This window comes from Benincasa hispida, chromosome 9 (genome assembly GCF_009727055.1).
Source record: "Benincasa hispida cultivar B227 chromosome 9, ASM972705v1, whole genome shotgun sequence".
NCBI lineage: Eukaryota > Viridiplantae > Streptophyta > Magnoliopsida > Cucurbitales > Cucurbitaceae > Benincasa > Benincasa hispida.
Window position 1 is genome coordinate 51238765 of NC_052357.1, and position 20502 is coordinate 51259266.

At 34.3% G+C, this 20502-nt stretch overlaps 1 pseudogene; it reads left to right on the top strand.

The window, feature by feature from the left end:
* Nucleotides 1–20019, top strand: part of LOC120084772 — a 23654-nt pseudogene extending 3635 nt beyond the window's left edge.
* Nucleotides 20020–20502: the final 483 nt, after the last annotated feature.

Sequence of the window (20502 nt, forward strand, 5' to 3'; positions counted from 1 at the left end):
TACTTCAAATCCAATGAAAGATTTAGGAAATGGCGCCAATATTATTCTTGGATCCAAATTATTCGAAAATCGCCAGAACAGGACACTAGCCATGTCTCAAGCATCTTATTATAGACAAAATGTTGTCTAGATATAAAATTGCAGAATTCCAAAAAGGGTCTATTGCTTTCAGACATGGAATTCATCTATAAAGAACAATGTCCTAAGACACCTCAAGAAGTTGAGGATATGAGAAATATTCCCTATGCCTCCGCAGTTGAAAGCCTAATGTATTCAATGTTATGTGACTAGAAACTGACATATGCTACTCAGTAGGGATCGTCAGTAGATACCAGTCTAATCCTGGACGTGATCATTGGACTGCCATTAAGAACATCTTAAGTATCTCAAGAGAACTAGGGACTACATGCTAGTGTATAGTACTAAGGATCTGATCCTTACTAGATACACTGACTCTATTTTTCCATCATAATTACAAGACTTTCACTAGCTAAAAAAGTTGTAAGGTATTGAATGTCATTTGAACAAACTAGATTTGTGGATTTAAAGAGTTTTCATTCGATCAATTCAATTATTTACATAGGCCTAAACGTCTATTATCCAGGTTTCCTCTCTCAAACTCAACAAATGCCTAAAAGTCGACCCTATTTTCATGTAATCAAATTGTTAACACAACATTAGGACTTTTCGTCAATAAGCCTCTAATATTTTTCTATCACTCTCATGTATAATCCAATACTAGTTTATGTATTATTTCCAATTTTAGACACACTCTCTCAAGCATAATAAAAACCTAAATTGACTCAAATGGTGATCAAGCATTTAATGTATGGAAATCAAACATAATAAAAGCTAATGAGTTGAATTGATCGCATTAATGAAGAACAATCCACTTCATTATTGTAATCTATCTAACCCTAGAATTACTAAAATATACCACTCGTGTTGAAAACAGTCAACATAAAATGCTATGAAGAAATATTAATAGGGAAAGAACAAAGAAGATGGGGAATTAGTTGTCGATCCCGATTACTATTGACATTGCATTTACGTCTTCTTTTTCATGGATCAACTAAGCCCTGAAAAAACCTCTGAACAACACCTCTAACCTCTATGGAATGCCAGAGAATTAATTCCTTTTCATCTCTCTTCAAATGGTGGTAAAATTAGAAATTTAATGACCAAGACTACCGCAGCACCACAACGCCACTTGAAACTCGTCTGACTGTGTGAAATCTCTCTGTTAAACCCGTCTATCTGCCACTCTGTTAACCCGTCTCAATTTATGGTGTCGAGCATAATGCTACAACGCGTCGTGCACTGCTCTTTGCATCTTTTTCACCCTTTCCTTGCTCTAAGTAAAATTTTGACCTTTTACATATGATTACCCGTTGGTCGATATGCTCAATTCTAACAAAAATTACAAATAAAAGCATAATGAAGACATTTATGCAATAAAACTACACAAAATCTAAGTCTAAGAATGTCAGACCCCACTCCCTCCCCTCCCCCCCCCCCCCCAGACTACTCTCTGAGCCTAGGAGAGGACATGACTGCAGCAGTTATCAATCCTTTTGTTGATACTTACTGCCTAATAACTCTTGCGGAAATAACTCTGATACCAATGAAACAAATTCAACAACCAACTATTTAAGTCAATGAGGCAAATAACAACGGATTAAGTAGGCCCATTTTATTACAACAATGTAAACATTTATACAACTCCAAGACTTATCTACAAGGTTTACAACAACAACTGTAAAACCCTCCGAAAGTATAATTGTGGCTTGTGGCAGACCTTGACCTTGGCAGCACCTGGAACTCCTCACCTTTCGCTACTTGGGAAGAAAACATGAATAACTGAATGAGCTTCACATAGCTCAGTGAGTGGTAACCAACTTCTAGAGTCTATTTCAACTCATAAATAATAAGCATATCATAAATACGAGGTTACATTCAAACCTCTCCTTGAATGAGTCTGTTTTCAAACTCTATCTATGCACACGGTAGATAGCTAAACTGATAAGTAACTAGAATGAGTATGTTGTCTACCTACACACACGGTAGATAGATAACTGTTACAAATACAACGCTTACTCTTTACGTTTCCTTTGTCTCCTATGTGCACATAGCTCCCGATCATGGGCTCAGAAGCTAGGCCTGTCAGCCCTCTGACTATCCCATACGAGGATCCTCCCACAGGCTCAGGAACTAGACCTCTCGGTCCCCTGACCATCCCGTGAGGTTTTGCTTACAGGTTCAGACACTAGGTCTATTGACCCCTGACCATCCCGATCACATAATCTCATTCTCTATACTAGATAATCATTCATAACATAAGCATATAAAATTTACTCTAAAAGATATGCTTTAAGACTTAAGGAAAGTACCACTCACCTTGGTCGTTTAGGAACCTTTCTCTCTAGAAGTTCCATGATCTTTCTCGGGCTCCTCTTGAACCCTAAATTCCATATTCAATTAAAGCTCAGACTACTCATAGTTCTAGGCTTTATCTCAAATTACTGCCTTCTACAAATATGCTCAATGTCTCAGGAAGCTTACCTCAAAATCTTAGCTCATAAATTCTCGTGGTTTTTTCCGGAAACATCAAAAAATCAAGACTGACCTAGCTTACCCGATAGCTCGACCCTTTTGTATTTTCCCTCATTCTCCACCTCGATTACTTGGAGCTTTTTCCTCCGGGAGCCCTACCTGAAAACTAGACTCTTTTAGATTTCAGATGGCTTTGGAATCACATCAAACGCACGAGTATTCTGGAAGTCTTCGTCCCAAGTTGATGTTATTTCCTGTCCTTTCTGTCCGACAGCATCTCCCCTCTTGGAACCTCTTGACCAACTCATGGTCTTGCTACCAACGCATAATCTCCTCCCAATAAACTCTTCTTTATGTTCTTTGAAGATAATTTGAGTTCTCATCTGAAGTCCTTGGCTCTATTTATAGGCGTCCAAGATTGCTCTAAGGCCGACACCTCCTACTTGGCCGCATGTCCATGTGTTTTCCTTAGCATCTGCCAACTTCCATCCTTCTCCACCTCCTGCTTGAGGTGTCTTCATCTCACACCATCAACGCAATCTTAAGTGTCTTCCTCCTCTATAGCCAATGCTTGAGGCTTAACTTTGCATGTCTACTCGTGCATCCACCTCGTTTTCTTAAAGGTCTAAGACTCCCTTCAGCAAGCCACATGTCTGGAGAGACGTCCTTCATATGCGTTCATCTTTCATAATGCATCCATCCAACTCAATATGCGTTCAATTAGGATGATGACCAACACCCGTTTCAATGCATATTGCTAGTCTCGGATATCAACGCATAGCCCATCACCAACGCATAGTATGTCACCAACGCATAGTATATCATCAATGCATAGTATATCACCAGCGCATAGTATATCATCAACGATAGTATATCACCAACGTATACAACCTTGATTAACTTGGTTCTCAACTCAACACCATCGCATCTCCTACAACGCAACCCAACTCATTTTACTTTGTCACCAGCAAGCCTTAACAACGCCAAGGGCAAACAACCATGACATCAACCCTATGCTCATTCCATCGCATGGCTTATGCTTAGCAAGGCCGCTCGCATCCAACGTATATCCACGTGTATGCCAATCGCATACCAACCAAAAGCACTCACTGGTCACGTTAACGCGCACACCATCAGTCGTATTTCCTTCGGTCGCATATACCATAGGCCGCTCCATCGCATTGCCCTCCCCGGTCACACACTTTTATGTGCAAGCGCCCGCCGTAAACCCAATCACGGCATAGCACTGGGCCGCAATGTTGTCAAACGCATAGACTCCGTCAACATTCCATCACGCATAGCACTACGCGCGCATGTCATCAAACCCGCATAGCATGATCGCATGACATAACGCATGCCTTTCGGCTGCATACTCTCGCGGTCAACGCAATCTATCGTCCCAACGACGACAATCGCATCTGCCTCCATCACCACATGTCTCTAATCGCCGCATGCCATTCCACCAGCGCAAAGCCTCCGCACCGCGTCATCGCATGCTCTCGCTACCCACTGCATGCCTTCGCACCACCACAACCTAACCAACACATCTCCTTCAGCTGCATATGCCTTCGGCCCGCAATGCGACATTCCAATCCATGTCCAACGTAGCTGTCGCATAACCCTCATGCGATTGTCTAACCTCCAAAAGTAGTGGGCTTGCTGCATGGTTATTCTTGGCCCTACTTAATCTCTCATCCTGCTCAAGTACCCTCTCAAAACTTTATGGCCAATGCATTGGCACCACATTAATGCATTGTCCAACACTTGGCCTTTTTTCTCCTGGCTTCCAACGCATGAAAACTCTTGGCAATGCCTTTTGTCAAATATTTTTTGGCCAATTCATGCATCCAACCTTACAAACGCATGGGTTGCCTTCTCAACTTATGTGTTTAATGTCTCCTAACCCTTCACGATGGGTCTTTTTTTTTACCTTACACTTGCCAATTATCTTCATCATTAAGGCTGCAAACTCAAAACTACTTCAAGGAAAACCTTATTCAACAACTTTAGAAATTTCCTTTCTCTAAAACATAGAATTTAACTTCTCCTTCTTAGTAAGGAAAATGAAAAAATCCGAGTTTCACAAACAAAGCGTTTTTTCATGTGCTTTTTTTAGGACCCCATTGTCCCTATCTCAATTGTGATAACGTCATAGAAGTTGAATGGTCTTGTTTATTGAATCTCCTTGTCCCTCATTTTCGATTTTCATCACCATTATGGTTCGGGTTTAACTTACTCAATTTATGTTTTTGCAAATGACTTTTGATGACTTTTAGTGCGTATATGATTGTGGCTCTCTTCTTTCCATGCAGACAGTTTTACACCATTTTCAGATTTTGTTTGAACTTGTATGCTAATGCTAAAAAAAAATGTTTGTCTGTTTTATGATTTGCATGCTTCCAAGTGAAGGTTAAGGTATTTAGCATTTAAATAGGGTTTCTGTTGGCTTGTTTTCTTTGGTATCTTGGCTTACCTCTTATTTCGAACAGATTCCGTATGCACTATTTACCTTTATTAGAAAGAGTTACTACCCATGAAAGGAGTTTTTTCAGACTAGGATTTTGTCTTATGTTGGTCAAACTACCAACTATCAATCTGCTCTATAAGAGTTTTCAGGTTTAGCTGGGCTAGTGTATTTGCTTTGCTGGCTAAAGTTGTTCAAGATTTAGATGATTTTGCTCCATTCCTAATCTTTTGGAAAGTTAAAAGTTGGATAGTGTTGGAGGGGCAAAGATTGTTGTCGGAATGTTTTTCTCCCCTATTTTGATGGATAGGTCTTATGCATTTATCAAATTCCATTTGGATATGCAACTATACATAAAAATTGTTATAAGTTATTTTAATTCGCTCTAGCTAATTTTGCGAGTCGTCCTAGGTTGGATTGGTATTTTACATTTATAAAAAATTGTAAGCAAAAAACACGGTGTAATGGTCAAAAAGATATTTTGAAAAGTCAGAGTAATGAAATCAACTGTTAATGTTTTGTGTCAAAAATGTGACGCTAATGCTTTTAGAAATAAATCTAATAAGTTGTGTGGAAATGTAAATGTTCAAAATGTTTTTCTTAACCATTTAAAAGGATTCAAAATAAAGAAGAATAGAGTAAAAATAATTCTTTTTCGCGCAAATGTAGTTACCAAACCCACCTGTTAGATTGGTGAGATGAAAGCGGCAAATGCACATTGTGGGAAGATAGGTGTTAGTATTACTCTCAATACTTTTGAGACTGATGAGTACTACCATCATCAACTCCATTAACACAGGCGATTCTCTCTCCTCAAGATTTAGGAAATGCGCAATATATTCTTGGGATCCAAATTATTCGAAATCGCCAGAACAGGACACTAGCCATGTCTCAAGCATCTTATATAGACAAAATGTTGTCTAGATATAAAATGCAGAATTCCAAAAAGGGTCTATTGCCTTTCAGACATGGAATTCATCTATAAAAAGAACAATGTCCTAAGACACCTCAAGAAGTTGAGGATATGAGAAATATTCCCTATGCCTCCGCAGTTGAAAGCCTAATGTATTCAATGTTATGTACTAGAACTGACATATGCTACTCAGTAGGGATCGTCAGTAGATACCAGTCTAATCCTGGACGTGATCATTGGACTGCCATTAAGAACATCTTAAAGTATCTCAAGAGAACTAGGGACTACATGCTAGTGTATAGTACTAAGGATCTGATCCTTACTAGATACACTGACTCTGATTTTTCCATCATAATTACAAGACTTCACTAGCTAAAAAAGTTGTAAGGTATTGATGTCATTTGACAAACTAGATTTGTGGATTTAAAGAGTTTTCATTCGATCAATTCAATTATTTACATAGGCCTAAACGTCTATTATCCAGGTTTCCTCTCTCAAACTCAACAAATGCCTAAAAGTCGACCCTATTTTCATGTAATCAAATTGTTAAACACAACATTAGGACTTTTCGTCATAAGCCTCTAATATTTTTCTATCACTCTCATGTATAATCCAATACTAGTTTATGTATTATTTCCAATTTTAGACACACTCTCTCAAGCATAATTAAAAACCTAAATTGACTCAAATGGTGATCAAGCATTTAATGGGAAAATCAAACATAATAAAAAGCTAATGAGTTGAATTGATCGCATTAATGAAGAACAATCCACATCATTATTGAAATCTATCTAACCCTAGAATTACTAAAAATTAACCACTCGTGTTGAAAACAGTCAACATAAAAATGCTATGAAGAAATATAATAGGGAAAGAACAAAGAAGATGGGGAATTAGTTGTCGATCCCGATTACTATTGACATTGCATTTACGTCTTCTTTTTCATGATCAACTAAGCCCTGAAAAAACCTCTGAACAACACCTCTAACCTCTATGGAATGCCAGAGATTAATTCCTTTTCATCTCTCTTCAAATGGTGGTAAAATTAGAAATTTAATGACCAAGACTACCGCAGCACCACAACGCCACTTGAAACTCGTCTGTGTGAAATCTCTCTGTTAACCCGTCTATCTGCCACTCTGTTAACCCGTCTCAATTTATGGTGTCGAGCATAATGCTACAACGCGTCGTGCACTGCTCTTTGCATCTTTTTCACCCTTTCCTTGCTCTAAGTAAAATTTTGACCTTTTACATTATGATTACCCCGTTGGTCGATATGCTCAATTCTAACAAAAATTACAAATAAAGCATCAATGAAGACATTTATGCAATAAAACTACACAAAATCTAAGTCTAGAATTGTCAGACCCACTCCCTCCCCTCCCCCCCCCCCCCCCCCCCAGACTACTCTCTGAGCCTAGGAGAGGACATGACTGCAGCAGTTATCAATCCTTTTGTTGATACTTACTGCCTAATAACTCTTGCGGAAATAACTCTGATACCAATGAAACAAATTCAACAAACCAACTATTTAAGTCAATGAGGCAAATAACAACGGATTAAGTAGGCCCATTTTATTACAACAATGTAACATTTATACAACTCCAAGACTTATCTACAAGGTTTACAACAACAACTGTAAAACCCTCCGAAAGTATAATTGTGCTTGTGGCAGACCTTGACCTTGGCAGCACCTGGAACTCCTCACCTTTCGCTACTTGGAAGAAAAACATGAAATAACTGAATGAGCTTCACATAGCTCAGTGAGTGGTAACCAACTTCTAGAGTCTATTTCAACTCATAAATAATAAGCATATCATAAATACGAGGTTACATTCAAACCTCTTCCTTGAATGAGTCTGTTTTCAAACTCTATCTATGCACACGGTAGATAGCTAAACTGATAAGTAACTAGAATGAGTATGTTGTCTACCTACACACACGGTAGATAGATAACTGTTACTAAATACAACGCTTACTCTTTACGTTTCCTTTGTCTCCTATGTGCACATAGCTCCCCGATCATGGGCTCAGAAGCTAGGCCTGTCAGCCCTCTGACTATCCCATACGAGGATCCTCCCACAGGCTCAGGAACTAGACCTCTCGGTCCCCTGACCATCCCGTGAGGTTTTGCTTACAGGTTCAGACACTAGGTCTATTGACCCCCTGACCATCCCGATCACATAATCTCATTCTCATACTAGATAATCATTCATAACATAAGCATATAAAATTTACTCTAAAAGATATGCTTTAAGACTTAAGGAAAGTACCACTCACCTTGGTCGTTTAGGAACCTTTCTCTCTAGAAGTTCCATGATCTTCTCGGGCTCCTCTTGAACCCTAAATTCCATATTCAAATTAAAGCTCAGACTACTCATAGTTCTAGGCTTTATCTCAAATTACTGCCTTCTACAAATATGCTCAATGTCTCAGGAAGCTTACCTCAAAATCTTAGCTCATAAATTCTCGTGGTTTTTCCGGAAACATCAAAAAATCAAGACTGACCTAGCTTACCCGATAGCTCGACCCTTTTGTATTTTCCTCATTCTCCACCTCGATTACTTGGAGCTTTTTCTCCGGGAGCCCTACCCTGAAAACTAGACTCTTTTAGATTTCAGATGGCTTTGGAATCACATCAAACGCACGAGTATTCTGGAAGTCTTCGTCCCAAGTTGATGTTATTTCCTGTCCTTTCTGTCCGACAGCATCTCCCCTCTTGGAACCTCTTGACCAACTCATGGTCTTGCTACCAACGCATAATCTCCTCCCAATAAACTCTTCTTTATGTTCTTTGAAGATAATTTGAGTTCTCATCTGAAGTCCTTGGCTCTATTTATAGGCGTCCAAGATTGCTCTAAGGCCGACACCTCCTACTTGGCCGCATGTCCATGTGTTTTCCTTAGCATCTGCCAACTTCCAGCCTTCTCCACCTCCTGCTTGAGGTGTCTTCATCTCACACCATCAACGCAATCTTAAGTGTCTTCCTCCTCTATAGCCAATGCTTGAGGCTTAACTTTGCATGTCTACTCGTGCATCCACCTCGTTTTCTTAAGGTCTAAGACTCCCTTCAGCAAGCCACATGTCTGGATGACGTCCTTCATATGCGTTCATCTTTCATATGCATCCATCCAACTCAATATGCGTTCAATTAGGATGATGACCAACACCCGTTTCAATGCATATTGCTAGTCTCGGATATCAACGCATAGCCCATCACCAACGCATAGTATGTCACCAACGCATAGTATATCATCAATGCATAGTATATCACCAGCGCATAGTATATCATCAACGCATAGTATATCACCAACGTATAGCAACCCTTGGATTAACTTGGTTCTCAACTCAACACCATCGCATCTCCTACAACGCAACCCAACTCATTTACTTTGTCACCGCAAGCCTTAACAACGCAAGGGCAAACAACCATGCATCCACCCTAGCTCATTCCATCGCATGGCTTATGCCTTAGCAAGGCCGTCGCATCCAACGTATCCATCGTGTATGCCATCGCATACCACCAAAGCACTCCCTCGGTCACGTACGCGCACACCATCAGTCGTATTCCTTCGGTCGCATACCATAGGCCGCTCCATCGCATGCCCTCGGTCACACACTTTTATGTAGCAAGGCCGCCGTAAACCATCAACGCATAGCACTGGGCGCATGTTGTCAACGCATAGCTCCGTCACATTCCATCAACGCATAGCACCGCGCGCATGTCATCAACGCATAGCATGATCGCATGACATAACGCATGCCTTCGGCTGCATACTCTCGCGTCCAACGCATCTATCGTGCCCAACGCGACAATCGCATCTGCCTCCATCACCACATGTCTCTATCGCCGCATGCCATCCACCAGCGCAAGCCTCGCACCGCGTCATCGCATGCTCTCGCATCACTGCATGCCTTCGCACCACCACAACCTACCAACACATCTCCTTCAGCTGCATGCCTTCGGCCGCATGGACATTCCATCATGTCCAACGTAGCTGTCGCACCCCATGCGTTGATCTAACCTCCAAAAGTAGTGGCTGCTGCATGCGTTATTCTTGGCCCTACTTCAATCTCTCTCCATGCTCAAGTACCCTCTCAAAACTTTATGGCCAATGCATGGCACCACATTAATGCATTGTCCAACACTTGGCCCTTTTTCTCCTTGGCTTCCAACGCATGACAACTCTTGGCAATGCCTTTTGTCAATATTTTGGCCAATCATGCATCCAACCTTACAAACGCATGGTTGGCTTCTCAACTTATGTGTTAATGTCTCCTAACCCTTCACGCATGGGTCTTTTTTTTACCTTACACTTGCCAATATTTCATCAATTAAGGCTCAACTCAAAACTACTCAAGGAAAACCTATTCAACACTTAGAAATTTCCTTCTCTAAAACATAGAATTTAACTTCTACCTTCTTAAGTAGGAAAAATGAAAATCCGAGTTTCACAAACAAAGCGTTTTTCATGTGCTTTTTTTAGGGACCCATTGTCCCATATCTCATTGTGATAGTCATAGAAGTGTTGTCTTGTTTATTGAATTCTCCTTGTCCCTCATTTCGATTTCATCACCATTATGGTCGGGTTTAACTTACTCATTTATGTTTTGCAAATGACTTGATGACTTTTAGTGCTAATGATTGTGGCTCTCTTTCTTTCATGCAGACAGTTTTACACCAGTTTCAGATTTTGTTTGAACTTGTTGCTAATGCTAAAAAAAAGTTTGTTGTTTTATGATTGCATGCTTCCAAGTGAGGTTTAAGGTATTTTAGCATTTATAGGGTTTCTGTTGGCTTGTTTTCTTGTTTGGTATCTTGGCTTACCTCTTATTTCGAACAGATTCTCGTATGCACTATTTACCTTTATTAGAAAGAGTTACTACCCATGAAAGGAGTTTTTCAGCTAGGATTTTGTCTTATGTTGGTCAACTACAACTTATTCAATCTGCTCTATAGAGTTTTCAGGTTTACTGGGCTAGTGTATTTGCTTTGCTGGCTAAAGTTGTTCAAGATTTAGATCATTTGCTCCATTCCTATCTTTGGAAAGTAAAGTTGGATAGTGTTGGAGGGGCAAAGATTGCTTGTCGAATGTTTGTCTCCCCTATTTTGAGGATGGTCTATGCATTTATCAAATTCCATCTTGGATATTGCAACTATCATAAAATTGTTATAGTTATTTTAATTCGCTCTAGCTATTTGCGAGTCGCCTAGGTTGAGATTGTATTTTACATTTATAAAAATTGTAACAAAAAACACGTGTAATGGTCAAAAAGATATTTTGAAAAGTCAGAGTATGAAATCAACTGTAATGTTTTGGTCAAAATGTGACGCTAAATGCTTTAGAATAAATCTATAAGTTGTGGGGAAAATGTAAATGTCAAAATGTTTTCTAACCATTTAAAAGGATTCAAAAATAAAGGAAGAAATAGTAAAAATTAATTCTTTTTCGCGCAAATGTAGTTACCAAACCCACCTGTTAGATTGGTGGATGAAAGCGGCAATGCACATGTGGGAAGAAGTGTTAGTATTACTCTAAATACTTTTTATAAGCCCACATTAAAGGCGTTAACATATATACACACCCGCCACTTGTAAAACATCAAATGTGCGATAAAAGCAAAAGATACTTTTTGATAAGTCATTCAAACAAATTATACTAACAAGCAAATAATCTAACATATAATGTTCCCAATAGAATTAAGCCTTCGTAACTGAAACAAAGACCAAAATGGGGATTTTATTCTAAAATGCATTATACTCACTCAATCATCGAATTTCTTGTACTATTACCCTTATTATTTATGTTTCATACGTTTTTTTCAATATAATAAAAATGTCGGTTCACTACTCATGTCAATGCCAAATCTATAAAAATATGAAAATGTTTGACGTATCAACAAAAAAATTGAATACCATCTTCTACTATGTCAGATCCAAAAGGGATATATTAGTTAAGAATAAAGTTTGATTTGCAATTGGCTTTTTGTAAAAGAGTACGGAAGTCATTGTTTATTGTTGCTACTTAAAAAGACATAATGGAAATATGGAGGTGGTTGGGGCCCATTAATAATGGAAATAATGCAAAGCAATGATGAAATGCTACTGACGCAATCCTCATGACAATGCCCTACGTCTCCATCAATCCGTGCAATTATTTAATCCTTCAACTACAATAGGTATAGATTCAAATTTTCTAGTTTCTACTTTAAAATATATTTTAAATATTGCCAATTTATTACTATTCTAAAAGTTTGGTGATTCGGTCTCTACCATCAAAATGTTCAACTATAAAGATCTATGGAATTATTTGGGATATTGAGATGATATAGGATGTTTAGAGTTCGGATGTCTATAAAGTTCTAATATCTAGGGAGTTTTAATGTCTATGTTTAGGGTGAAGAGTTGTGTTGTCTGAGTTCATATGTCTATGTTTGAGTGTGTAGAGTTGTTATGTCTGAGTTCATATGTCTGTGTTTGAGGGTACAGAATTCATATATCAGTGCTATCTAGTTCAGTTTTTTGTACTATAAACTAATTTTCTTGTATGAACATTATTTTTTTAATCTTATAATTCAATTATTGTATCAATTTAGTTTTTTTTGTTAATTATTGTCTTCCAAATAATTCTTTATTATTGTTGTTTTAAAAAAACTCAATCCAAATTTAAGATTAATCGTAAATAGCCAACAAAACATTTAAAAATGCAAAATTTTTCTAAGCCAAGAATGAACGTACCAACTTTTTTTTAAATACTTTTTTCTACTTTTTAATACTATATATATATAGTTTTCAATCAAACTTGGATTTTGAAAAGAGTATTCAAAAGTAAGGCAGATAAAAAAAAAAAAAAAAAAAAAAAAGTGAAAGTAGTATTACAAATTTAAATTTTTAAAACTATCGAGAATTAAGAATTATGAATGGCCAATTATATTTTAGTGAGACATTTAAAAAAAAAAAGTTTTGCTTCTGTTTGATTTTAGGGATTTCATTGAGGTTTTTCTCATATATATATTCACGGATGAGTTTTCTATTGAGGTTTTAATATGGCCTTTTGAAGAGTAATTTTGAATATTGATGTTATATATGAAGAGATTTTTTATTTTTGAAAAATATTGTGTACAAAGATTTAATCCAAAATATTGTGATTTTTTTAATGGGCATTATAAAATAAATAATTGATATACTAAGCAAATAAAAATGAAAACTTGAATGACATAATTTATAGATAATGAATTTATTAATATACTCTATCACATGATACTAGAGGAAAAAACGATGTATGTAAATTGAAAGTAAAAAATGGGTGCATGGAACTAGATTGAAATATCATGGCTTCTTAATAAAATGGTGGAAAAAAATTACACTAAAAGTATAATGAAATAAACTTAAGAAAAGAATAAAGAAATAAAAACTTAAGTGGGCCATAGGAAGAGAGGAGAGAGTGGTATGAGAAGGGAGGAGGCATAGAAAGTGGGGGTAAAGAAGAGTTGTTAAATGAGAGTTATTATTCATATGTTAAAGGAAGTGAAAATGGGAGATGGTATGACAGTAGGCCAAATGGTGATATAGGAGCTATATGATCTCTTCACATATGTTATTGGACCCCCAAACAGGCCCTATGAGTTTTATTGAAGCTGTTCTAGGTGAATTTGTGGACTTTGGCTCAAAAAATTCTATACCATTTAATTCTAACTTGTTCAAGATTAGAAAAAACTCTTTTTTTTAAAAAAAATAATAATTTGTGGTATGGAGAAATCGAATCTCTAACCTTGAAGTCAATGACAAACTTTATGTTTGAGTTATGCTCATTTTGGCATTTCATATTCTAATCTTAAGAGAATTAAGATGAACTCTACTAAATTTTTTGACTTCTATTCTATACTATAGTTTTTCATCACTAACTTTGGCGTCGGAGAAATTTTTCTTTGTTTTGCAAATCATCTTTTTCCCAAATGTGAAGATAATATTAAAATTAAATTATTACTGTATTGAGATACATGCAAACTTAAGTTGTAGGTGAAGGTAAATTTAATATTAGAAATGAGGTTTGAACACAATACCTTTTGCTCTGATATCATGTTTACAATACGTCGATTGATCCAAAAGTTTAAGTTGATGGGTAAAGATAAATCTAATGTTATAACAATACCACAACGTGATTCAAATGTATTGCAAGAAATTCCGAGATTTTTAAATAAAGATTATATCTAGGCAAATTTTAACATAAATTTCACTATAAATAAGACCCTTTTGGGTTGGCCATAATTAAAAACCTTCCTCATGCTCTAGAGAAAAGTTTAATTCTCCACAAAATTCTTCCAATTCCTTGCCTCTTTCAACACAAACTTTTGATCCTTTGTTCGAGCCATATAGCAAGGAAAGCTTTGTTCATTGGATTTCAATGCTTCGATTTAGGATAGATGAGATTAATCCATAAAAGATTAAGGAGTTAGAATTAGAAAAAAAAAAGAAGATCGGAACCAAAGCAAGAGCAAGAGGAAACAAATTCATATGTTCTCATTTATTTTCATTATAATTCACAAGCTCATTCCAATGAAGCATTAAGTTGATCTAACTTTAATCTTTGAACAATCATTATAACCATTTTTAAGTTTGTAATTATTTAGGTTTTGTTTGGTAACGATCTGATTTTTAAATTTTTGTTTTTCAAAATTAAACCTATAGATACTATTTCTCCCCAATTTCTTCTTTTGTTATATATTTTTTACCCATAATTTTAAAAAAACAAGTCAAATTGTGAAAACTAAGGTCCCGTTTGATTGTCATTTCGTTTTTTGTTTTTTGTTTTTAAAAATTAAATTTATTTCCTATCTATTTCTTATAATGATTTGCATCTTTCTTGAGTATAATAGTTGAATTCTTATCCAAACTTAAAAAACAAATACAAGTTTTTAAAAGCTATTTTTTTTAATTTTTAAAATTTAGCTTGGTTTTTTAAATCATTGGTAAAAAGTAGAAAACAAAGGATGAAATTTGGATGAGATTTAGAGATGAAAATAGTGGACTTTATATTCAAAAACCATATGGGTTACCAAACTGGGTTTTAATTTTGAGTTAGATTGGTTTTTTTAGAGTATTTTTTTAAAATAGTAAAAATTACTGAAAAAATTTACGAATATAGTCAAACGTCACTGTTTATTAGTGATAGACTGACAGACATCTAGGTCTATCACGGATAGACAATGACATTTTGTTATATTTGTAAATAAGTTTGATTATTTTCTTTTATTTGAAAATAACTCTCTTTTATTGAATTTATTATTAATAAATAACATAATAAAATTAAGGGAACTCTGTTTATAAGTTCATCTAACAATTTTAGTGGATATAATTTTATTTTCATTAGTTGTTATTTATTTTAAATACAATGGGAATATTTAATTTATTATTATTAAATAAAATAATAAAAAAGTGTATTAAGATAACCATCATATATATCATATTCTCATTCTAGACGACCGTAAATAGATTTTTGATATCGATTCTAAAACCACTCGTAATTAACAGTCTTCAAAGGTAGACATTCTCATTTTGATTGATTTCATTCAGAATATTCTAGCTCTTTCTAAACAAAATTTATAAATAAATAATAAAATCTAATAGTTTAAAAAAAAAATGAACAAAATCTAAAAGATGGATGTCCAGAAATGTGGATGTCCTAATTTTATAAAATTATTGATAAAATATAGATATTGATGGATATTTCTAGAAAATAATTATAAAAGAAAAATATTTAAATTATTAAATAAACATTTTACACTTTAAATAAGTTAAAATGCTTTTTGTACTTATTATATTCATATTAATGACATTTTATTCCTTTCTTTTATTGTGTTCGTCAATTTTTTTAATAATATAATGAAAATGTCAATTCACCCTTTACTCAATATTAAATGTATGAATATAGAAATGTGCCAATAAATAGTTAGGTCGTGATAACGATATCATTTTTAATTTTATGGTTTTGAAGTTTATGTTTTTTCATTTCAATTTCTGTACTAAAGTTTTGCATATTTAAAAAAAAAACACGTAAATTCTTAATCAAATTTTAAAAGTAAAACTAGGTTTTGTTTGATAATCATTTGACTTTTACTTTTTACTTTTTGAAAAATAATGACCGAAAATGAGTATGTATTGTTTTGGTTCAAAAACTTGCTAACAATAATCAGTGGTCAAGTGCAAGTGCACATGATCAACAAGTAATAAGATGGAAAGTATTCCAAGTTCTTTTTTTTTTTTTTTTTGAAAAAGAAAGCATTCCAAGTATTGTTTTCGCATAAAGAGACCGTTTATTAAAATTCAAGTTTGAAAGAAAAAGATTTTTATGTGACTCGTAAAATTAGTTGGAAGGTGGTTTGATGCAATTGGAATGTGAATAAAGATGTCAAAGAATTAACTAATATATATGTTTATTTTTTAAAAAAAAATTAATTACTACCACACTTAAAACTTAGATAATGTAACAATTTTTAATTACTTTTAAATAGATCATCACATTATGGTAATTAGATCTAGCATTTTATAGACTCTTTGCGTGATTTAATCATAGAGAGGCAACTCGAGGTTTTTCCTTTAATCACAATTGCAATTCCATTATTCACAAACTTGCTACATGTGCCCACAGACATCGAATGAAATAAATTTGTCTTAAGAATCATCTACCATGAGTGGATTTTCTTTTAAAAATTTATCGTTGTTTTTCCTAATTTGTTGTTTTTTATCTGTTATTATAAAAAAAATGATAATAATAATGTAGGAATTTTGATTTCAATGTTTTCATATTATCCTTACCTCCATAAAAATTCTTTTGTACTCCTAATTAAGTTATCAAATAAATATGTTTACAATTTGATATTTTAATATACATAATTCAACAATTTTTATTTCAATGTCGTTATAGTCACTCTCATACGCAAAAAAATTATGCATCGTCGTATATGTGTGTGTATATGTGTCGTCGTGTGTGTGCGTGTGTATGCATGCGTGTGTGTGGAATCTAAACCTTGTTTTCATAAATGATATTATGGGTTACATTGTAAAAAATAAATAAAAATAAAAAAATAAAAAAAAAGCCATTCATAACTTTTTTTTTTTCATAGACTATGAAATTCTAATTTTATAATTTATATTTTTTATTTAAAATAAAAAGATTGTCCTTATTATTTTCATAAAATAAATTTTTTTCTTTAAACATTTTCAATAGGTTCCGTTAAAAACTTTTTTTTTTTTAGAAAAAGATAGTCTTATTTATCTGTACTATTGAATGTAATAATAAAAAATTGAGGTAGTTAATCTTTTGGTTTCAAAGATTTTGTTGGTTTAATAAATTATGAAAAAATAATCATTTTTAAAGAGAATACGATCATGTTATTATTAAAAAGTTTACAACAATTTTGTATATATATTTAAAATATTAAAATAGATACATAATTTATAATTTTTAAAGTAAAATATTAAACTTTTTTTCCCCACAAATCTCAACATTCTAATTTAAATATTTATGTCAATATTTTATAATTTGAAAAAAATAATTTTTAAAATAATTGGAGTAGTTAATTTTTTTTATTTCAAAAATTTTGTTTGTTCTATAAAATTATAATAAAATAAAAAGGAACAAAACTAAAAATTTAAATTTAAATATTTATGTCAATATTTTATGGTCATGAAAAAATCTATATTTTATCACGGTTATTTTTAAATGAATCTTCTTATTCAAGATATAGTTTATTCTATCTCATTCATTAATTCAATGGAGGTTAGAGTTAACTTATCTACTATTAGTTGCAGTTATAAATTTATGATGTCGTGAAAAAATACAAGAAAAATTAAAACTAAGAGGCAAATAAATGTAAAATATCAATCATAGTACCATTTGAAGATATAGTTTTTAAAATTGAGATGAAATTAAAATTAGGAAGTCAAATTTTACCTAGTATCTCACTAGTATTCTCCCTATATCTCGTTTCCTAATTTTTTCAAATCGATCATCCTTCTCCCCAATTTCCTCAACATTCATAAATAAAATCCTTTCATGTGGATTTAGAAAAAATAAAGTAGGCTAAGCAAGTACTTATATTTTTTTAGAATATTCTAAACGTTTCCTCCAATATCTTCTTGTTCCCTAATTTACTCCAATTGACTTCCTCACATTAATCATAATATGTTCTTCTCGATCAAAATAGAAAATACATTTTTTATTTTAGAAAAAAAAATATTCAAAAGATTCTCAAGTACTCCTCTTTCATATTTTCCTCTTCCCTAAATTTCTCACGTTAATCTCATCTCTCAATTTCTTCATCTTCTCCATCAAAATAAAATTCTTAATTTAAATTAAATTCTAAAATAAACCCTTAATGTGAATTAAAAGAAAAGATTGAATTATATCAAGGATGACTTGCATTTTTTTGTTTGATAATGCTTTTTTCGGGATACTGAGAAAAAATTGTAGAAGAGAAAACACATACAATAACAAACAAAAAACAATGAAACAGAAAACAGATAAATGAAAAACAAAGTGTTCGCAAATGACTATAAATCAAAATAAAAGAAAATCAAAATTTCCTAAAAAAATAAATGTACAATGTTTTACAGAACTGGTGAATTGAAGTAAATATATAAGGACTTACATTTTTTTTTGTTTGATAATGCTTTTTTCGAAGATCCTGAAAAAAATATAGGAAGAAAACTATCACACCCCCTCCAAGACTACTCTCTTAGCCTAGGAAAGTACATGACTGCAACAACTATCAATCTTTTTGTTGACACTTACTGCCTATTAACTCTAGCAGAAATAATCTGATACCAATATACAATCTCAAACATAGCGGCTGCCCCTATGGCCAAACAACATTAACTATTAAACACAAAACATTTACAGAGATTACATTACAAGTCTCATAAGTCCCGACACCCAAAACCTCAGTCCCTATATGAACAACTATGACATGTGTACAACTATTTACATTAACCACCTAGCTGATCGGTTACAATAACTTTTGTCCTTAAGTGGCAGAGCAGATGCAGAGCTACCTTATGAGAATTTGACCGCTACCTGGGGGAAAGTAAAACATTTGAAAATGGATGAGCTTGCTAGCCCAGTGAGTGACTTAAGAAAGAAAACTGATTCTCATGCATAAGTCTCAATAAAGAGATTATACTGAAATATATATCTTTACCGTAACCTTGTACTGAAATATAAACATTTTCCAAGTATAAAACATGTAAAGTTGTTTTCATCATAAAACATTAAACTGTTACTTAATTGAGAATAACCCTGTTGTGGTTAAATCTCAACATCAACTGCTCAGTCAAGAGAGAACCATTTTGCTCAATCTCTGACTTAGTCAAGAGAGAACCCTTTTTGCTCAATCTCTGACTTTAACTACCTACATGCACGTGGTTATAACTAAGTACCGTCATACCTTAGGTATTCCTGCTCAGATACCGTGTCCCTCAGTATCGAGTTGCTCGAATACCTTCTCAAATGTCCCTCAGTATCGAGCTTCAAGTAAAACTAGCCATACTATAACTTTCTCTTTAAAGCATGTAAAGCAATATGCATAGAAAACATGTCTTTAAAGGTACTAACGCATACTTGGTGTATTTAAACACACATAAATAGTTTTTCAATAAACTTTCATTCATGGCATGCGTTTAAAAAATAACTCATAGTTTGCTGTGAAATTACTTTGTAAAACTAGCTAGCATAAGAATAATCTTTCTTAAAATATGGTTTCTTTAAAATATTGTAAATAAGTCCCTCACAACTTTTAGGATTACTCCTCAAAAGTCGATATGCTTCTAACACTGGTGTCAATCCTATGGACACAAAAGCATATATTTAGCTACTAGCATTGGTCTCCCTTTTGAGACTAACTATTAAATAAGCTTTGTGTTTAGCCTTCCTCTAGAAGACTTTCACTCAACGCATATCTTGCTGTAGGTTTAGCACTTAGAAATTTCTTTGAGACTTTGGCTCTTGCTATGCTTCCAATCACACCTCACAAACGTTTCCCACTTGTGCAACCAACACTTTGCTCTAAGTGTTCCTTCAGCTGCACATGATTGTCCACAAGGTTGTTTATGCACCCAAGACTTCAATGCAAGCTTTCCTGAGCCCACACAGTAGGTCCAACGCATAGGAATGCTCAACCCTTGGTCTGTCCGAGCGTTTACTTCGAGCTACTAGCTTACTTAACCCAAGCAGTTGCCTACTTATTCATGAAATTCTAGATTCAAATTACGGAATTAATAACTCAAATTTTAGAGTTCATCTCAAGAACTTTCCTTCTACAAACTTGTTAATAATTTTCTCAGGAAGCTTACCTAAAATTTCAGCTTCAAACTCTTTGTGGTTCGTCCTGGAGACTCAATTCTTTATCGACGGCCCAAATTCACCCGAGAATAGAACCTCTGGTCACTTTTTCCCTTCTCTAGCCTTATTCCGATGAGAACATCTTCCGGAAGTATCACCTCTAAAACTAGACTCTCAGAGCTTTCCAACGACACCAAGATCTCTCAATTTGCACGGAGGAATTGATCAAACTG